Below are 19580 nucleotides of genomic sequence, written 5' to 3' on the forward strand. Positions count from 1 at the left end.
GACTCTTGAGAGTCCCATGGACTGCAAGAAGATCAAACCTATCCATTCTGAAGGAAATCAGCCCTGAGTGCTCACTGGAAGGACAGATCGTGAAGCTGAGGCTCCAATACTTTGGCCATCTCATGAGAAGAGAAGACTCCCCGGAAAAGACCCTGATGTTGGCAAAGATTGAGGGCACAAGGAGAAGGGGACAACAGAGGACAAGATGGTTGGTCAGTGTTCTCGAAGCTACCAGCATGATTTTGACCAAACTGCGGGAGGCAGTGGAAGACAGGAGTGCCTGGCATGCTCTGGTCCATGGGGTCACAAAGAGTCGGACATGACTAAACAACTAAACAACAACAACAACAAGCATTAGGAAGAGTGAGGTGGTTACCTGAGGCATAAGGTAGCCATGTGCCCTACTTTATAGAAAAAAGTCCTCAGTTTGACTGTGTCCTCTGTTTGAAGTCTATCCAGTCCAAGTCTGGCTTGAAGATATGGAACCACAGAAATGGAGAACAGAAACCTTGAAGTTGCCCACCAGCAACTGTTGCATCTGGCCTGCAGACTGAGTAGGCTCACAAGTCACCCAGCCTCTTCCCCATTGTGGTGAAATGCATTTAATTTCTATGGAAATTATAGCAATTATTTCTAATCTTCCATTTATACTTAATTATGCTTCCATGCACTGCTCTGGTTTCGCCAGAAGCAGCTTAGTCATGCTGTCCACATGACCCAGAAAAACTGTCTGCGGAAAAATGTCAGCTCCCTTGGCCTGTAAAGTGAGATGAGCGCCGCAACCCCAGAATCATTTGTGACTCGACTTAACTGTCAGGGGCCCTTCACCTTTACTTTTACCATATGCACATTTTATACAGACTGGTGTTCTCTTTCCTCCTCTTTCTTCTTGATGCAAATCCTCTTTGGAGGTAATGCACAAGTAGTCATCCTACTCAGGGTAGCAAATGCTGAGTAGCGGAGACAAGACAGAGCCCAGCACCTCCTATGCTAGCTAGCTGCTCATACGTGCAGTGGGAAGAGGGAAGCAAAGGATTATATGAAGCCCTGTGAGTCTTCTACATATTAGGGTGCTGTACCTGCATTTGACTATAGCAGCCTGATTTAATTATTCAATAATTGTATTTCATTTAATTTACATAGCCTATGCTTATTTTTTCCTGTTGTCATTAAGTTAAGGTTTATGTTATGTATGAATGGATAATGTCAAATACTTCAACACAATTAACTGTTCAAATTACCTGGAGCAATACCATTTAGGTGGTTTGTACAATACGTTCAAATTAGTGGATCGGATTTCCATTCTGAAATTTAAAAGAATATAAAGCACTATCATTTCACTGTCTAGCTAATTAGCTGAACAGGTATGCTAAAACAGATTTATTACTGTAAAGAAATCTCAGAGGAGCCTGGTAGGGCAGAGAACTTCATTTCAGTGTTAATCGGGACAGCTACTTTTATTGCAATTCAGTCTGTAATGAGCCGGTGATTCTAGGTTATTTCCTGGAGAGAGATTTATATCCAAAGAACCAAACTGTAATTTGGCACCTCATCATAGGTTCCAAGAAGAATGGCACTTCCACTGTACAAAACAGTTCAGCAAAGCATATCCAATTTAAGGAAATTGGGAATGTGTTGGAAACATCTAGAAACTGTCACACAGCTTTTCCAAGAAATCCTCCTTAAAAACCAACAAGAAGTTGCTGTTGTTATTTAAAATCATACAATAAAAACTTTAAAAAGGTTTAAAAACACTACAAAAAACTTTTAAGTTTAAAAATACATGCAGAACCCATAACTTTTAGGAGTCCAGCTTTTCAGTTATAACCTGACAATTACTGAAGCTAACTGTGAGTTTTGAAGACTATTCCATGAGCTATTTCACACCCATGACAGCATAGATGCATCTCACAGGTTCCTGGGGACATTATTATTTTTCAATTACTGTTATATACCAAGAGCTGAATCCAACTAAATGGTATCATATGTGCAAATAGTTTTAGATGCACAGTGGAAAGTCCCACAGCAAAAAAATATATATGAAAATGTCACCAATTTTTTCTCTAACCTTTGTCTCTGAAAATGCAAGAATCCAGAAACTATACTGTCTTCCCAAGCTGTCCTCTTAGCCCTCCTTCTGGTTGTCATTTATGCAGTGTCACAGGGAAACACAGCAGGTTGGTGGGGGGTCTGCTTATTTTTCGATGAGGTAATGGTCCTGTGGCTGCTGATACCCCAAGACCCCCTTGGGAGCCAAGATCATGTGACCAAGCTGAAAACATTTTGGGTTGAGCTCAGGTTCTGCCCTACCTCCACCACATCCCCAGAACACCCCATTTTCAAGACTTATGCCTGCTTAGGATCCACCAGGCTTAGCCTAACCAGTTGGGGGAGATACATCAACATGTATATGACTGAACCAGTATGAAGGAGTTACATCAGCATAGCCTGACTGAGCCAGGAACCTCTCAGTTTAGCCACAGAAGCACCTGATCCTAAGCCCACTCATCTGGGGATCTAGCTATAGGAATGCACCCTAAGATAGATAGATGATAGATAGATGATAGATAGATAGATAGATAGATAGATAGATAGATAGATAGATAGATGATAGATGATAGATAGATAGATAGATAGATAGATAGATAGATAGATAGATAGATAGATGATAGATAGATATAGATGATAGATAGATTAGATAGATAGATAGATGAAGATAGATAGATAGATAGATAGATAGATAGATAGATAGATAGATGATAGATACATAGATGATAGATAGATAGATAGATAGATAGATAGATAGATAGATAGAGATAGACAGATAGATAGACAGGGTGTGGGTGGGTGGGTGAAATTTAGACTTTTTTGCAGTTTATTGGTTTCTTTTAGCAAACATTTGTAAAATCACATGGTAACATTTCAAATTTTCCTGTCATTAAACATGTGATTCTGAAATGTAATTAGGAAAACAAAAATATATTCTTAATCGTTTGATTCATTTATATTCCATTTACATCTGACTTCCCTCCCCTTCTTACTTGGATTCTCTATATTTCTTAACTGAGTGCTCCTCATAACATATATAGGTATTTAGTAACATACTTTTCTACTATATTCTAATATTTCTCCTCACAAGAGTTATTCTATACCAGTGAATATTTTTACTTCTCCGTAATGCTCTTTCAAATTCTGTCTAAATATATTCCAATCATTTTTAAATCTTTGTTTCGTCTGATCTCTTATCTGCCCTGTCAGTTTACCTATCTCAGCATATTCCATCAGTTGATCAGCCAATCTTTCTTTGTAGGCAAGATCTCCATTTTCCAATTCCGTGCGATCAAAACCTTTGCTGCTGCGGCAGCAAATTTAGACGTAATTTAATCGATTAAGGAAATAAACAAGCATAGAAAACATTCACATTTTGTACAACATATAAAAACACCTCTGAGTCTAAAAGATGACCATCAAAGGCATCAGGTGGACCTTGCAGGGGAGAGCATTCCACAGAGGGAGAGGTTCATCAGGAGAAGCATCCCGAAAGATACTGATGATACTGAACTGCAAAAAGCTGCAAAGGTGATGTAGTAAAATGGTTGCACGGACAGTCCTGCACTTTCTGCTGGTGATTCACAATGGGATTGAATCATGTGTATTCTACCATTTATGGTGTGCATTCTGTACCAATCTGGCCTTTTCATATCAGAAGAATGAGGGGATTAACAGCAAGAAAAAGCTATGTACTGAAACACGGGGAATGGAAATTTCCCAGAGCCACCATAGCCATATTACTAAACAAGCCAAAGTAAGTTTGTGCTGGCTGCATACCAACCACAAAGGGCATAGGTGTGAAAACAGCATACCAAAAGGATGAACATTACATTTCATCTTTACAACACTGTTTGACTTTTTGCTCCTGCTTACCATGTAATCTTTATCCTTAGTTTTCCCCTCCCCACTCCAAGTTTATTTCTGCGAGAAAACTTCTGGGGCCGGAAAAGCTGTGCGAGCAGACTCCATCCAATGCTCTGAGGAGTTTAGCTTATTTCAGTAGATTAAACATACTTCTGCCACAAAAACTATGGGCATTTCAAGTTTATAGCAAATGACATTCTGTGGTTTAGCTTCATAGGCTCTGTACTCTTTGCAAAGCTATGGAATAAACTTATTCTGTAGTACCATCAAGACATCAAGTAAACTAAAGATATCAGGAAGGGGGGCTCTGATATAGGAGAGTTGTTACTGGTATGTTTTACTTATTTGTTGTTCATGTTTTTATCACAAGTCATTTTTTTTTCTCAAGCTTGGTATCTTCAAAACTATTTGTCATGGTGACATCTGTCCAAACATTTGTATTTTAGATACTGTCTACTCTAAAGCAAATCAAAACTTGAGGCATTTTTTTAGAAACCCACAACTGTTAGGAATTTACCAGCAAACAACTAATCCCCCCCACAGACTATATTAATGAAAGTATATTTACAGTATGGCCTTTTCTTTACATTCCAAAGTTTAGTTCACCTTTCTAAATCCAAATTTAACATGTGAATACAACAAATGCATGGGCTCTGTAGCTCTTTCTGTAATGTTTGGTGTGGCTGAAAATAAATAATATAAAATATAATCAACCACTATTAAATTTGAATGATTTGGATGAGATTCAATTGTGGCAGCCCATGTGTGAAATGGAGGTCTGCTTATGCAATGGGACTTCTGGTTTCTCTTCTTCCCCTTCCAGTCCACCTCACCCTACAACATCTTCTCCAGAGGGTCCCCCAGCCCTATGGGGCAGAAATTTGCATCACATGGGATGGAGGGTGCAGTGGGGAGAAGGAAGAGAAGCCCCATTGCATGAGTGGGCACCGGTTCACACGTCATTGGAGCACATCCTTTTTCTTTTTATATGCATAAATATAGCTTCTAAATATCATTTCCCACTCATTCATCCTTAACTAGCTCTTTGGCATAGCGAGCCATTTAATTCAAGGTCCAGCTCTTTTGCAACTCCAAACCAAAGACATAAGGCCAGCTCTCCATTCAGTTTTAATCTTATCAGGCATAGCCCATCTTTGACACTGCTGAAAAACTTCTCGTGAGTGTAGCTGCATCATCACTCTGTTCTCACCCCCTTTCTTTGGCTGTGCCTTTGTGGTAACATATGTTAAAATACAGATTAAAGCAGCTGTATATCTTCCTCATGGGCCCAAGGTTGCCAGTGCTCTTTATCTTGCTTAACTGCCAGCTGCATATTTAAGTAGTGAGAACTTAAGGTATTAATCCATCTACTTTGCAGAAGAGTGAATGAAGTCTTGCTCCAGACAAACATTTCAGTGGCCAGATGTTAACAGCCACATGGCTGTTCCTCCATTCCCTTCAGTTTCCAGGTTTAAGCTGTTGATCCTTGAAAATAACAGCCATCTTTTACAACAAGCTTTTCTGTAATATTATCCCAGTCAGTTCCACTGTGTTTTACAACAGAGGCTGCCTCTAATGTAAGCAACACAACAGGGTCTCAATTACCTCAGAATTGTACACACAACAAATCAGAACGTTTACAGGAATTTAAAACTCTGCTGATCTGTATTTCCTGGATATAGCTTAAGAAACAAGTTTACACAATGCAGCTGTGGGAATGGAATTTTTTACGATTATCATTTGCATTATAGTTATCAGATGTGACTCTTATTATGTGTTCTAAAAACACAGGAGGCCTCCTATCAGGAAAAGGCCTGGTTAAGCCAAAACAATCTTGGTCCAATAAACCATTATCCAAGAATTAGTGGTGTGCCCATTGCTAGGAATATTCAGGTCATAGGTCCATAGGCACAAAGTTGCATAACATTCACACACACAAACACATAATATATGCACAAATTTAGGATTTAAATTTCATAGAAGACAGGTTAGCTAAAGTCCCATCAAAATAACTATAGAGAAATTCTTCATTCAGTTTTCACCCCACTCCAAATTACCTGAAATCAGTTCCTCTTTACTTCATCTACCCATGCCCCAATTAATTTCCCAACAGATCCTGCTCCAAAACAATTGTGGATGCAATTATCCCCATTCTTTAACCCCAAATAATCTCTGTTTAAAGGAATCTCAAATTAATTTATTTCTCCAAATTAATATTCTGCCCAGTAACCCAGATCTTCTCCTCCAATTCAGTTTTCCTCAAATTCATTTCTCAAAACATTTGGGGCACTTGTAAGAAAATAGTTGGCCGTGTCACATACATCCATCTCTAGCAATGCATAGCTTCTTCCTCACTCTTCCCCTGCTCTTCTCGCCTTGTGCATCTGTTTTCAGCACTGATATTGAGGCATCTAATAATAAGCCTGCATTTTTATTAAAGCTTATATGTTTAATCAGGGCTTGTATTTTAAGAAAAACTTAATGATTTTCAAATATTTTATGCCAGGAGACCAGTTGCCTAAAAACCTTGGCAAGATATTTTTACTCCTAGACAAGGGGCCCCCCTGATTTATAGCAGAAAACAACTCTCAAAGTCGTAAAAAGGGAATTACAGGCTGACAGCCAAGGTTACACTGACCCTACAAATTAAGGGTGGATAAATAGTAAAATGAGCCATATCTTCTTCCTAAGGTTAAGAAGGTCAAGAGCAGTGAAAAAGCATCTAGCTGGTAGAAAGAGAACATTTTGGGAAATCTTTTCTAAAGTTGTTTCTTTCTTAAACTAAGATCCTTTTAAGATTTCTTTTCCTTTTAAAATGTTATTTATGTATTAAATATATTAGTTTAAATATAATTATGCAAAGGATTTAAGAAATGCTAGATTCTTATTTCATATAGTTGTAAGAGTTGTAACTATCCTGAAATTAAGTCAGCCACTAGCCAAGCCCCTTGCCAGACAGAAGACGCCAATCGAGCGCTCCTGATATATGGTTGTCAGGCCTTTTGTTTAGAAACCTTCAAATGACATATGCATAAGACATATGCATAAGATAAAAATTCAAGATTAATTATCTGTTTTGGAAGGCAATAGGGCAAGGAGGGCAAGAGGTGAGCTGGTAATTAAGATTCCTTGTTGAGACACATGTAAGATATATTACTACTTATTTGTCATTTATAGATAGAAGAATATATAGCTTTTTGATTTCCATAAAAGGGCAAGAGGAAATGGGTGTATCTTTTGTGATTGGTTCTAGCAAACAGCCAATAGGAATTTTAACCAGGCTGATTGGACAGAGGCAGCCACAGGAGGAGCAAGGGGGCTGGATTAAGGAAATATAAGTGCTGGCCAGAATGGCAAGAGGCCAGGCCAGAGCTTGGTAACCATATACCACTGTGCCTCATATTTATTTGTCTGACAAATAAATTACTATTTTAATTTCTCTATTGCTGCGTTGAATATTTCATTCCAGCTAAGCGTTAACCACAAGCAGGGTGCTACAATATCTTGGCCTCCTAAACCACAGCTTATGCTGATGTCCTAACCAGAAAAATGGTTTAGCAAACCAAGAAATCAGCACAAAAGATTGGCATCTGAAAGAAAGGGCACACCTCATTCTTGGTGCAATAAACTATGGTTTAAGAACTAGATTCTTTGCTCATTTAAAAAGCTGGCAAAGAAATGAATTGTCTATCATTGTTGTACTCCTTTTGCTTACCTGTGTGATCTGTTATATAGGTTAATGTCACTTTATACATGATCATTTTTTTAGAACAGACGCTAAACATTCTGTTAACTGTCGCATGTTACAGGGCTGGCAGTGTTTCAACTTCTGGCATCTGAAGAAGCAGGATATGACAAATGGAGGCTTATGCTGCATTTAAAAATGGTTGGTCTCAAAGGCATTATTCAACTGCATCTTTATACAGTTTAGGCATTCCATACTTTTCCGGAAATTGGGGAAATAGACAATGCATTGCCCAAGTGGCAAAAGCATATCATTTGGTGATATGCCTTTGAGTTCAAAGCATGGAGGATTAGATCTTTTGTGTTAAAAGTAATGCTTTTTAAAAAATAAAACAAAAATAACAACATACCCATGGGCCTTTGTTGTCAAATACATTAACATTAAACCTACTTTTGATCTGATTGAATGTAATGTATTCTTTAAGGCATGAAACAAACAAACTTGATCTATTCTCTTTTGATCTTCCCTGGAACGACGCCATTGACTTACAATGACTTACTCCCAGGTTACCACCGGTTTCAGCAAGACTTAATAATTAGTCACAAACCATAATATTACTGGGAGAAAAGGGTTCTTTAAAATTTCTTTGAAAAATCATTGCAACCAAAGAGGAAAAATCAAACTAAAATGTTACCTTTTTTCTTCTTAGAACACAACATTTTCTGTGCTCTAGCTAGAACATTTTGGATTTGGGGGGGGGGGAGGACTTAACATTCCTTTTCTTTTCACTTTTAACGGGAAATTCCAGATGCAGAATTAGGCTTGATTCCAGTGCCAAGCTGCCTGCTCTGTTTAATAAAGAGTTTAAGACAATTTAAATCACAGAAGCAAAGTGCTCTGAGGCATCAACATGAGAGATTCGGAATCTAATTAATATTCTCTTTTTCACAGTTGTCAAAAAGATTCTCTTCCTTCCGCTTCTCCTAACAGGCCATAATGCCCTGTAAATTTAATATTTCCATAGACTGCTGAAAGCCCAACCACCCCTCCCTGCAAAAGTACCAATGTTTACAATTTTTGTAAAGAGAGGTTATCAGAATGTGATAATGTTATGACCATCTTTGTAATCAATAGTGACTTCCAAATGCACACCAAAGCAATTAACAGCTGTAGTGGGATTGCAACAATGAAAGCTGAATTCTTTTTCTGGCAGATGTGCAGTTAAGCAGCTATGGAGCAGCAATAATGCACAAAAGGAAATCAATCAGAAATACATCATGGATTTAAGGAACTGGATGTCATGGATTTCACTGGAGTGGGGCAAGAGAAGATGCTTTTATGTCTTCTAGTGATATTGTGCCAAATAGCAATAAATATCAAGGAGGAACGATCTGAGTTGGGAGTAGTGAGAAACAGACAGCTAATTGCATGACTGGGGTGTTGGTGTGGGCAAAGTGAAATTACTTGGGAGCTATCATGTCTGTTTACATGCGACAGCCATTTAAGAACTGACCACACATTCACCTGGGCAGGGCATCACAACAAAAGGAGTAGGGGGGTGGGATAAAAATGGCAACCACAATAGAAGAGATGCTGAAATTAAGATGAATCTAGGCTTGGCATTGGATTCTCATTTTTAGGGAAGCTTTTAATGTTTGATGTATTACAGTATTTTAATATTTTGTTGGAAGCCACCCAGAGTGGCTGGGTAAACCCAGCCAGATGGGCGGGGTATAAATAATAAACTAAACTATTATAAACCATCACTGAAAAGGAGACTAGGAGGTCTTAACCCGAGGTACTACTTCCGGGTTAGCAGAGTCTGTAACCTGAAGTGTTTGTAACCCGAGGTACCACTGTAGTAGCAAGATAGGATAATGACACGAGCATATCGATATTCCAACAAGCAACGTGTGGGTACAACCCTACAGAAACATGCCTGTTTCTTTTTTCCTCAGAGTGTATTTGAATGTTCACAGATTGAGTCCTTGTTTCTCCGAAAACCACAGAAAGAACACCATACACATTGACATATATATTATGTACAAATCCAGTATGCAGCCACTATACTAGAATCTGTAGATTTTCCAGATTCGTGACTCTACATCAAGGCGGCATGGCCCAATTTGCTACTTGAGGTGAAAGAGAAGTGCTGCCTGCCCTGCTACTGCTGCCACAACCTTCCCAACCGCCTCCACCGCTGACATTGGTGCCAGTTTGGGGTGAGATCTCACACACTCCTCAAGATCTCACTCAAGGGGCTTCGGCTGCCTAAGGTGATGGCCTCACCCCCATTTAATGGCTGTACCAGCCCTGCTTTGCCTCTCGAATCAAATATGTAACCAAGACTCACAGTCCTGCAGAGGAGACATTTTGTAGTTTTCTTTACAGTGATTTCAGTTGGTAGCCTAACTATTAAATGACATTTTAAACAGATATTTTATTCCTAAGATATCATTTTAAGGCCCTGGCTTTGCATTTCATTCTGCAGTGGCTAGGAAAATGCCACAAACAGACACGAGGCATTGTGCAACTTTAATTTCCTCTAAGCTCAGTGCAGCAGAAGTAAATACCAGAAGACTTGGTAATGGTGTGACTAACATTTATGTCTCACTTATAGCATGTTGACAATTTACCAAGTTATTTTATTTCCTCCTTAAATCACCAACCAGCTGACATTTGCTGGACATCATATTACTTTGGGGACATAGGCTTCTGGACTGAAGGAAGAGAGAATAAACATTTTGATCATGCAAGAATACGAAGCTGTTTGAGCAAGATCTGCTGTTTGAGCAAGATTTGCTGTCTGAAAATGTTGCACAGAAAGATGGATAAGGGTGGAATCCAGAGAATCATGAGCAGAATTCTCCTTGGACAATTGGACTTCACTTTCTCCTTATGCATCTATGGCAGATGGCCATCCAATCTCTGCTTAGAACCCCCCAAGGAAGGAGAGTCCACAACCTCTGAAGGGAGACCGTTCCAATGTTGAATAGCTCTTACTGCCAGAAAGTTCTTGCTGATGTTTAGTCAGAATCTCCTTTCTTGTAACTCGAAGCCATTGGTTTGAGTCCTACCCTCCAGAGCAGAAGAAAACAAGCTTGCTCCATCTTCCATGTGACAGCCCTTGAGATATTTGAAGACAGCTATATATCTCCTCTCAGTTTTCTCTTTTCCAGGCTAAACATACCTAGCTCCTTCAACCTTTTCTCATAAGGCTTAGTTTCCAGACCCTTGATCATCTTGGTTGCCCTCCTCTGCACACGTTTCAGCTTGTCAACATCCTTCTTAAATTGTGGTGCCCAGAATTGGGTACAGTATTCCATCCATAATTAAAATGCTCAAGAAGACAATTCTATTGAAACATTCAAGATATGCATTCTTAACATTTCCTATAAAATGAGTCCATTAAAAAGCAGAACACTTTGAACAGTCAAAAGAGGAATTAAAACAATTAGATCAGGAAGTTCAAGTTCAGGGGAATGTCTGCCCAAACAGCTGTGTCTTCACAGGAATGCCAATACTGATGGGGCCTCTAGTATTTCAGCAGGGAGGGCATTTAATTTTGTACATTTTTGGCCCATCGTGAGCAGGGACTGGAAAAGTTCCCAGCTTGAAAACCTGGAGAGGAGCTGATGGTCAGTCGTGATAGTATTGTACTAGCTAGATCAGTGATCCGAGTCTGTATAAGACAGCTTCCTCTGCTTAACTCTTACAGTCTGACTCCTTGGAAACTATGCAAAAGTTTCCCTTTCATAGTACCTAGAAGAACACAGAAAGCTGCCATTGGTCCATCCAGCTCAATGTTATTGACACTGCCTGGCAGTGGCTTTCCATGGTTTCAAATGGAAATATTTCTTAATTGGAGATAACAGGGATTGAACCCGGAACCTTTTGCACACAAAGCAAACACTCTAGCACTAAGCTACAGTTTCTCCCTCTTTTTAATTTGCTGCATATTCCATAATCTCTATGGCATTTTACCACTGGCACATCCAATATTTACTCTTCGGGTACTAGAGCCAAAACTCAAAAACCATCCAGCACATGTGGTTTCTTTGGAATAGAGTGGCTAAGTTATGACACTATGTGGGTAATTTTCCATACCCAACTGTCAAAAGGCTTTGGCTTCTGATACTGATGCAAGAATAAACTGTATGAATGTTCCCAACCACCACAAGAGTAAAGAATTTTCAGAAATGTTGTGTGTGATCCATGATGCCATTTAGAGGGATGTTTTTGTTTTAAAAAAATCCAGGGGCTTGGGAATTTTGATTTCACTGCTCTGATCTTTATGACCTTAAGAGATTGGCAGATCTTGCCCTACATTTCTAGCCAGCTCATTGGTTCCATATGCTAATGACCAAGCCAGATGTACCGTAACACTAATCCATGGCTCAGCATTGCGAGGAAAAAGTCACAGCCCAACTTCCTTTCCCCCTGTGGTTTATTGTAGTCCTAACTAATTCTAACAAGTTAATAAATCAGGATCTGAAAGCACAATTTGATGCAGAGGTCACCAATATGGTGCCCACAGGCAAACCCGTACCCACAGAGACTTTCTTTACAAAATATATATTTATATATTTATATTGCACTACAAATATTTATATCTCTATCAAATGTAATAAAAAACACTCTGTAAATACATTACAGTGATATGAAAAAGGGACAAAATATTGACTGAACTATTCGATATAATTCTCTGTTCCATTTAATACCAAATATATTGTTAAAATATTTATACTATACATAAATAATCACTTTGAAATATTTTGTAGAAAGTAATTAATAAATGGAGTAAAATAAATAAATGTTGACTGCACCCAGTAAAATGCAATCCAGCCTAATAGAAACAATTGTAGCAGTTTCATATGCGACCTAGGACCCACGTACCTATGGGACCGCCTCTCCTGGTATGCCCCACGGAGGACCTTAAGGTCCACAAATGACAACATCTTGGAGGTCCCAGGTCACAAGGTGGTTAGATTGGTCTCAGCTAGGGCTGGGGCCTTTTCAGTCTTGGTGGAACGCTCTGTCACAAGAGACTAGGGCCCTGCGGGACTTGACATCTTTCCACAGGGCCTGCAAGACAGAGCTGTTCCGCCTGGCCTTTGGTTTGGACTCAGTCTGACCCTTATGTTTCCCTCCCCTTATGGTTTTGATCTATGGGCTGCTTTTAAAACGAGGCTGCATTTTAAATGGCATTTTAACCTGTATTTCAAATTGGCGTTTTTTTCTTTCCTATTTTGTGTTTACTGAAATTGTTCTGGTGTTAGCTGCCCTGAGCCTGGTTCTGGACGGGGAGGATGGGGTATAAATAAAATTATTATTATTATTATTATTATTATTATTATTATTATTATTAAAAACCATTTCAAATCCAATATGTAGAGTGAATCGAATATCATACAACATGCATTGAGTGTCTGAAGTAGCTAATGTCTTCATACTGCTGAAGGGCATGAATGGGGATCTTGTGGTCGTCCAGATGTTGGACTCCAACTCCCATCAGCCCCATCCAACATGGCCAATGATCTAGAATGGTGGAAGTTGTAGTGAAACAATACCCACTAGGGCAGAGTCTATTGATTTCCCATCTGCCCTGTAGAGAATGCACTGTTGATACAATGAATCCACATGAAGTCTTCTAATGTGGGTGAACTGGAAGCCTAAGCAAGAAACCACAGACATTTTAAGGTGGGGATGGGGAACCTGTAGCCCTCCTAATGTTGTTTGATTTCCAGCTCTGATCAGTCCCAGGCAACTTGACCAATGGTTTGGGATGAAGGAAGATCATCAACATCAGGAGGGCCACAGCTTCCCTGCCTCTGTTTCAAAACACGATTTCAAATCTATTTTCATGTGTAGAACTGTAAAACAACTGAAAGAATTTATCCACTGGGAATAAATTTTCCTAGTTATGGGTCAGCCAGAAGAGAAGGTAAAAGGTGACCATCCCCCAATTATCTCACCTTTAAGGTACAGTAAGGGAAATGATTAAACACCCGCAAGACAATCACTGAATAATTTTAAACTTATTAATATTGCCAGCATTTCTTGGTCTTTTGACATGATGGATTGTGTTCATGGAACTACAGCACTCGTCAGACACTAAACATTAATTAATTTGCAGATTAATCATTCAAGGAAAGTCACACTGTTCTTGAATTCTAACTTTTCTCCCAATTACCAAAGCTTTCCGCCCGCCTAATGAAGATCAGGAAGACTAAAGTAAGCTTGGTGGTTGCCCCTGGATGATCAGTTTTGTCTCCAGGCAAGATGTTCAATTTATTTTAAACTGCAATTCAATTTTAAACTTGATTGGAAGTTTCAAAAATAGTGTCTTGCCTTCCCTCTATCTCTCATACTTAAATCAGACTCTTAACCAATTTAGACCTTGCTTCTTGACTGACTTTCTCTAGGCATAACTCAAGACGCCAGACTTAGGACCCTAGTATATTTCTTTGTTTACTTTCTCCACTACTTTCATCTAATCTACATCACACATACTAAGAGTTAAAGCAGTCGACCACTGCCCCACCTGATAAAATCTGTTGCTCAGCAGATGATTTATGGTCTACTGGGTTCTGTGTGAAGCCTTTTGGGGAGCCCTGTTCATTCATGAATGTGACTATGTCCAAATATTTGATGGAGCTAAATGAATGAGTTCCTTAATAATAATAGTAGTAGTAGTAGTAGTGATGGTTATGGTATTATTTGTAGAATGCCCATCTGACTAGGTTGCCCCAGCTTCCAACATATATAAAAACATAATAAAACATTCCACATTAAAAAGCTTCCCTATACAGGGCTGCATGGGTTATTAATAACATGGGTTGTATTATTAGTCATACTTTTTGTTTCTAATTAATGATATAAGTATATAGAAAGGTAAAAAAAGTCTTCATCTGAAAATGAGCTTTATTTAAAGGAACAAAATGAATGGCAATTCCGTTTTCTGTAAAATATTCATATAGATAGTAAAAAAAAATTGTATGTGATTTCTTCAACATTTCCTTCACGCAAAATTATCGATTATCTTTTCTGCTGCTCCTGGACTATATCATTTCAAATTGTAGATTGGAGTTTACATCTTTGCAGGTTGGGCTCACGTGAAGCATTTCCTATTCATAGGCAGTTAGCACATTGCTAAGAGAATAGCCAATTCCATGATGTTAATTTACTTACACATGGCCAAAAAGGAATAAAACACACCACTTTTTAAAAAGAAGGAAAATACATATTCACGCAAAATGTGTATGTGCCCATTTATATGTGTAGATGTGAAATTAGAAATAATTGTCATTTACACAGAAATACAATACATCTCACCGTAGTGGGGAGAAACTGTTGCCAGGTGACCTGTGTACCTGCTAAATCTGCTATCCAGCTGCTAACTGTTGCTGGGCAACTTCAAGGCCCCTCCTCTTTTTTCTTGTGGATCTTTAGCTTTGAACTGGATTTGGACTGGACAGCCCTTCAAACAGAGGACTGTTCTTTTTTTTCAAATAAGACGCATGGCCACCTTATGTGTAGCGTATGTTATGGGGGGAATATTCATATCCTTGGACTTCATCCTGCTGTCTGAAATGGTCCAGACTAGCAACAGACATATCACATGGGGCTTCTGCGAGCCTATTTTAGCTCTAATTCAGAACAAAAATAACCTGTGGGTCCTCAACAAAGCAACAGCACACAGAGCAGTGTGGAATGAATCGAAGCTGGCCTCTTTCAGCTGCAGATCTGGCTGGCTGCTTCCAGCTGAATCCATCGACTTCTCAGTTGACTGGAGTCCAAAGACAGGGAGGGTGGAAAGAACCCAACTCCTGATCTTTATGCTAGTGCACAGTGGCTAAACATTGGTGCTGTGCTGTTTCCTCTGGCATACATACCTTTCTTAAGGGCTTCCCTTTCCAAAGCTGCACAGAAGAGGTCTCAAATGGAGGGCAGTTTCCAAAACGGCTCCATGGTTATAAGCACCCTAAAGTTCACATGCAGTTGAGTGGATTAGAGCCTTTAGAAACCTTCTGATGAATAACCCAAGATTGTTCTCTGCCATGAAGAATAAACAAACTGAAAATATTGTTACATGCTTCTCAATTTCACCCAAGTGGTGAGGCAGCCTTTCCTCAACTTTGGTTGAAGGGATCACCAGAGATTTACAGGGTTGCAATTTTGTAATTTATGTTGTTGTTGTTGTTGTTGTTGTTGTTGTTATTTGTATTTTCTTACGCACCCTTCACCAGTGTAATGCATCAATACATTGTAACAGTATAATCTTAAAATCTGTTAAAACAATTAACAATCAGAATAATAGGGTGGACCCTAAATTCTCATATTATATATATATATATATATATATAGTTGTTGCTGTTGTTGTTGTTGTTGTTTAGTTGTTTAGTCATGTCCGACTCTTCGTGACCCCATGGACCAGAGCACGCCAGGCACTCCTGTCTTCCATTGCCTCCCGCAGTTTGGTGTGTGTGTGTATATATATATATATATATATATATATATGGTGTCAAAGAGCAGAGTAAAGAGGTATGTCTGCAGCATATGATGAAAACCCATGTAGGAAGGAAATCCAACAGCTTAGGGGCTGCCACAGAGAATACCCTCTCCCAGGCTGCTGTGGGAATGTTGAGGATATTAGGAAAGGATATATTGAATAAGTATTATTCTTCCTTCACTCACTCTAGTGAGTGATGCAGCAAAGCATATTCCCCTCAATACAGCAGGAAGCTGGTTTGCAGATTCGTTTGAATCTCTTTAGTTAAGTAATCCAATCTGGCTTGCCCAGATGGATTATTTCTGGTGTCCCCTTTTATTCCTTGTAAAAGAATAAAGACACAAGAGTCTTTCCTTAAAAGTAACAAGAAGTTTACTCACATTTCAGTTCACAATTTGATCCCTGAAAGGCAGACTTTACTTAGCAGTTACATAACTGTGAGTTCATCTCACATGGAGATTGAGCTCAGGTGCTGCTGGCTGAGAGCCAGCAGACAGCAAAATTACATCAGAGAACAAAATGGCTGCAGGAGAGCAGCATGGCAGCAAGAGAGCAGCAAGCAAGAGATCAAGCAAGAGAGGGAAAACGGCTGCATGACTCAGGTCTTTTATGGAGTCAGCCAGGGCCACACGCATCTCCCAGATCACATGCAGGGGGAGGATGCTCCAGACCAGTGGAACAGGAAGTTACACTGACTGGAGTAACATCCCCCTGCCTGTGCCCACTCTAGGGAAATAAGGAATATTGCACTTGACTGTTCCAATGGATTATATCCTGCAGCTGCCACCACCCCAAGGGCAACAGAACAACCAAGAGGGTCTTGAAGGAAGGAGGTGGTTTATTTACAAATGTACACTTTGTGGAGGCAAACAACACCGCACTCCTACAAGTAGCAAATCCACTGACCCACATCAGAGTCCTCAGAAAGTCCTAGATACTTTTAACACATAGTTCAGCTCTCATTTTATGTCTCTCCCCACATAATGAAAAGTTTCCTTTTTGCTCCTTTTCACACACATACACGCACCCTAGCTTGCCCTTTGCACAAAATTGTCACCTGCATAAAATGTCTTCCAGAGTTGTCTCCACCTACTAAGCTTCTTACCTGCAAATTTCCCTATGAAAAGTGACCAGCACACTTGGCCACTGTGCACTGAGGAACTTTAAGCAGTCCTAGGGGCCCTTTAACCCTTTCTTGTCCCAATTCCACATTCATTCACAGCAATCAGATAGTAACCCTATGACAATACTGTTGCATTCTGTTAACTATGAGTTTGACTTTTTGAGAACGTTTGTCCTTAGCAGCACCAAGTAGCTGAAAAACAAGGCGAGAGTAAGAAGTGACTGAGAATGTGGCTGGAGGTTATCAATAAAGCTTTCACTGCGAATTATTAGAATTTGTTATGAATGAAGTGGTAGATTCAAAAAAAATATCTTTATAATACCAGTGCTGTCTGGCTTGCTGCCATAACCTTGATTTTCTTTTAACATCTATTCTCTGTTTCATTATTATTCCATCCCCTACTTCTCAACTTTCAATAGTAAAGAACAATGTAGTGCTAAAAAAGTTGCCTAGGCACGTTGTGGAGTCTCTTTGCTGTGAAAGTTATTAAGCATAAACTGAGCATGCGTCAAAAGTGGTTTGGATGGAGAGTTCCTGCCAGAGCAGAGGTCTGGACTAGTTCAGTGTTTCCCAACCTTGGGCCTCCAGCTGTTTTTGGACTACAATTCCCATCATCCCTTGCCACTGGTCTTGCTAGTCAGGAATGATCGGAGTTGTAGTTCAAAAACAGCTGGAGGCCCAAGGTTGGGAAACACTGGACTAGTTGACCTCAGAGGACCATTCCAACTTCTTGTTAACAAGGTTACTGTTAAACATTGGGCTGAACTCTAGAACAACGAACTATCAATCACACATGAAAGGGAACCACCCACTGCACAAGCCAAAACTGACTATGGAAACTAAATATTTCCTCCATGTTCCGCATCATCATCTTGTGCATTTGTAACTTATATTTCCCCAAAATCTACCCCTATGCTGTACTTTTTTCACCAGTCATCTCCCCCCTCTCTCTGCGTACGCACACAGCACACCACAGCACTTCCAACAGTAGTTCCTCAGTACAAACTAAAGACTCTAAGAGAGCAGCCAAGATGTCAGCCGCAAACACAGATGCCATTCCTGGAAAAATACCTCAAAGCCTGGCAGCTGTACAGCAGACTAGAGTTCCCTCTGTGTGGCCACAGTTGTTGTTGGCTACTCTTTGCCAGGGAGGAGGTAGAAAAGAATGGACAGAAAAGAGCGCAGCGTCCAGGGGATTGGCAAGCACCATCGGCAGCACATATATAGGGCTGCTCTGGATTCTTTTTCAAAGCCATTTCAACCTCACATGACCTTTCTTTTGAAATGCAAGACCCGAGTGGTGAACCTGAATTCTCTGAATGGATGATTTAGGATTACAGATCGAGACTTCTAAAGGTTTTATAGCACTCACGCACACACAAAAGCTTAATGACCGAACTTTACTGCGCTGATTTTGCTAAATCATCTCATTCTGCTCACTTTAGCACGATACATGCCTTGCTTTTGAGGACTGCTATATAACAAGATTAGACCCATCACTGAAGGCAGCTTCACAGAGAACATGGAAATGGCAGAAGGGTAAGATCAAGTGAGTTGTGCATTCTTTGTATATGGATGGGGGAAGTTCCTTACTTATTTTATTAGCAAACCCCAATATCCACTGCAATGATTTTCCTAAACCTGTACCATGGCCAAGATTTAATAACATACCCTTTGCATCCTTAACTTACCGATAACACTGCTAATTGTGGGGTGTAGGCAAGGTACAAAGCCAGATATAGTTACTTTTAAAACCAATATATCAACGTTTATTTATTACAAGAGTATGTAGTACACAGGATTATGTGGATACTTGAATGTAGTACTGTCTCTTGAAATGGGAATACACTTTGTTAGCTTGTTACCATAGCTTTAAATACCAACAGCTTTTTTTACACTACTATTACCAAGTCAAAACAACTTTGAGGAGACAGTTACCCTATTCTGCCAGATTGCCCTTGTATATACTCCATCCCAGTTAAGTGTCATTAACACTATAAATGAGGACTTTCGTTGACGCCTTTGTTTCAACTCCTACTGACCTACTGAAGCACAGGTCTGTTTTTGCTCTAATGTCTCTGGCCTCTTCCTCTGGCAACTCTATCAGACACCAGAGCCTAGCATTCCAAACTGCCTCTCCCATGGCCCTGTGAGACAGGTTCTCTCCTTGACTCTTCAAGCCAAGTGATTAAGATACTCCACAAGACTTCAGCCACCAAACTGCTCTGCCTTCCTTTGGGGTCTTTTGTCTTCAGTCCTCTTCCTCTGCTGTCGTCTTCTTCTTCTTCTGTCTATCCACAAGCACCAACCAGCATGGACTTCTCAGCCAACTAATCACAACTAAC

The sequence above is a fragment of the Podarcis cretensis genome, assembly GCF_951804945.1.
Source record: "Podarcis cretensis genome assembly, chromosome: 5".
NCBI classification, from domain to species: Eukaryota; Metazoa; Chordata; class Lepidosauria; order Squamata; family Lacertidae; genus Podarcis; species Podarcis cretensis.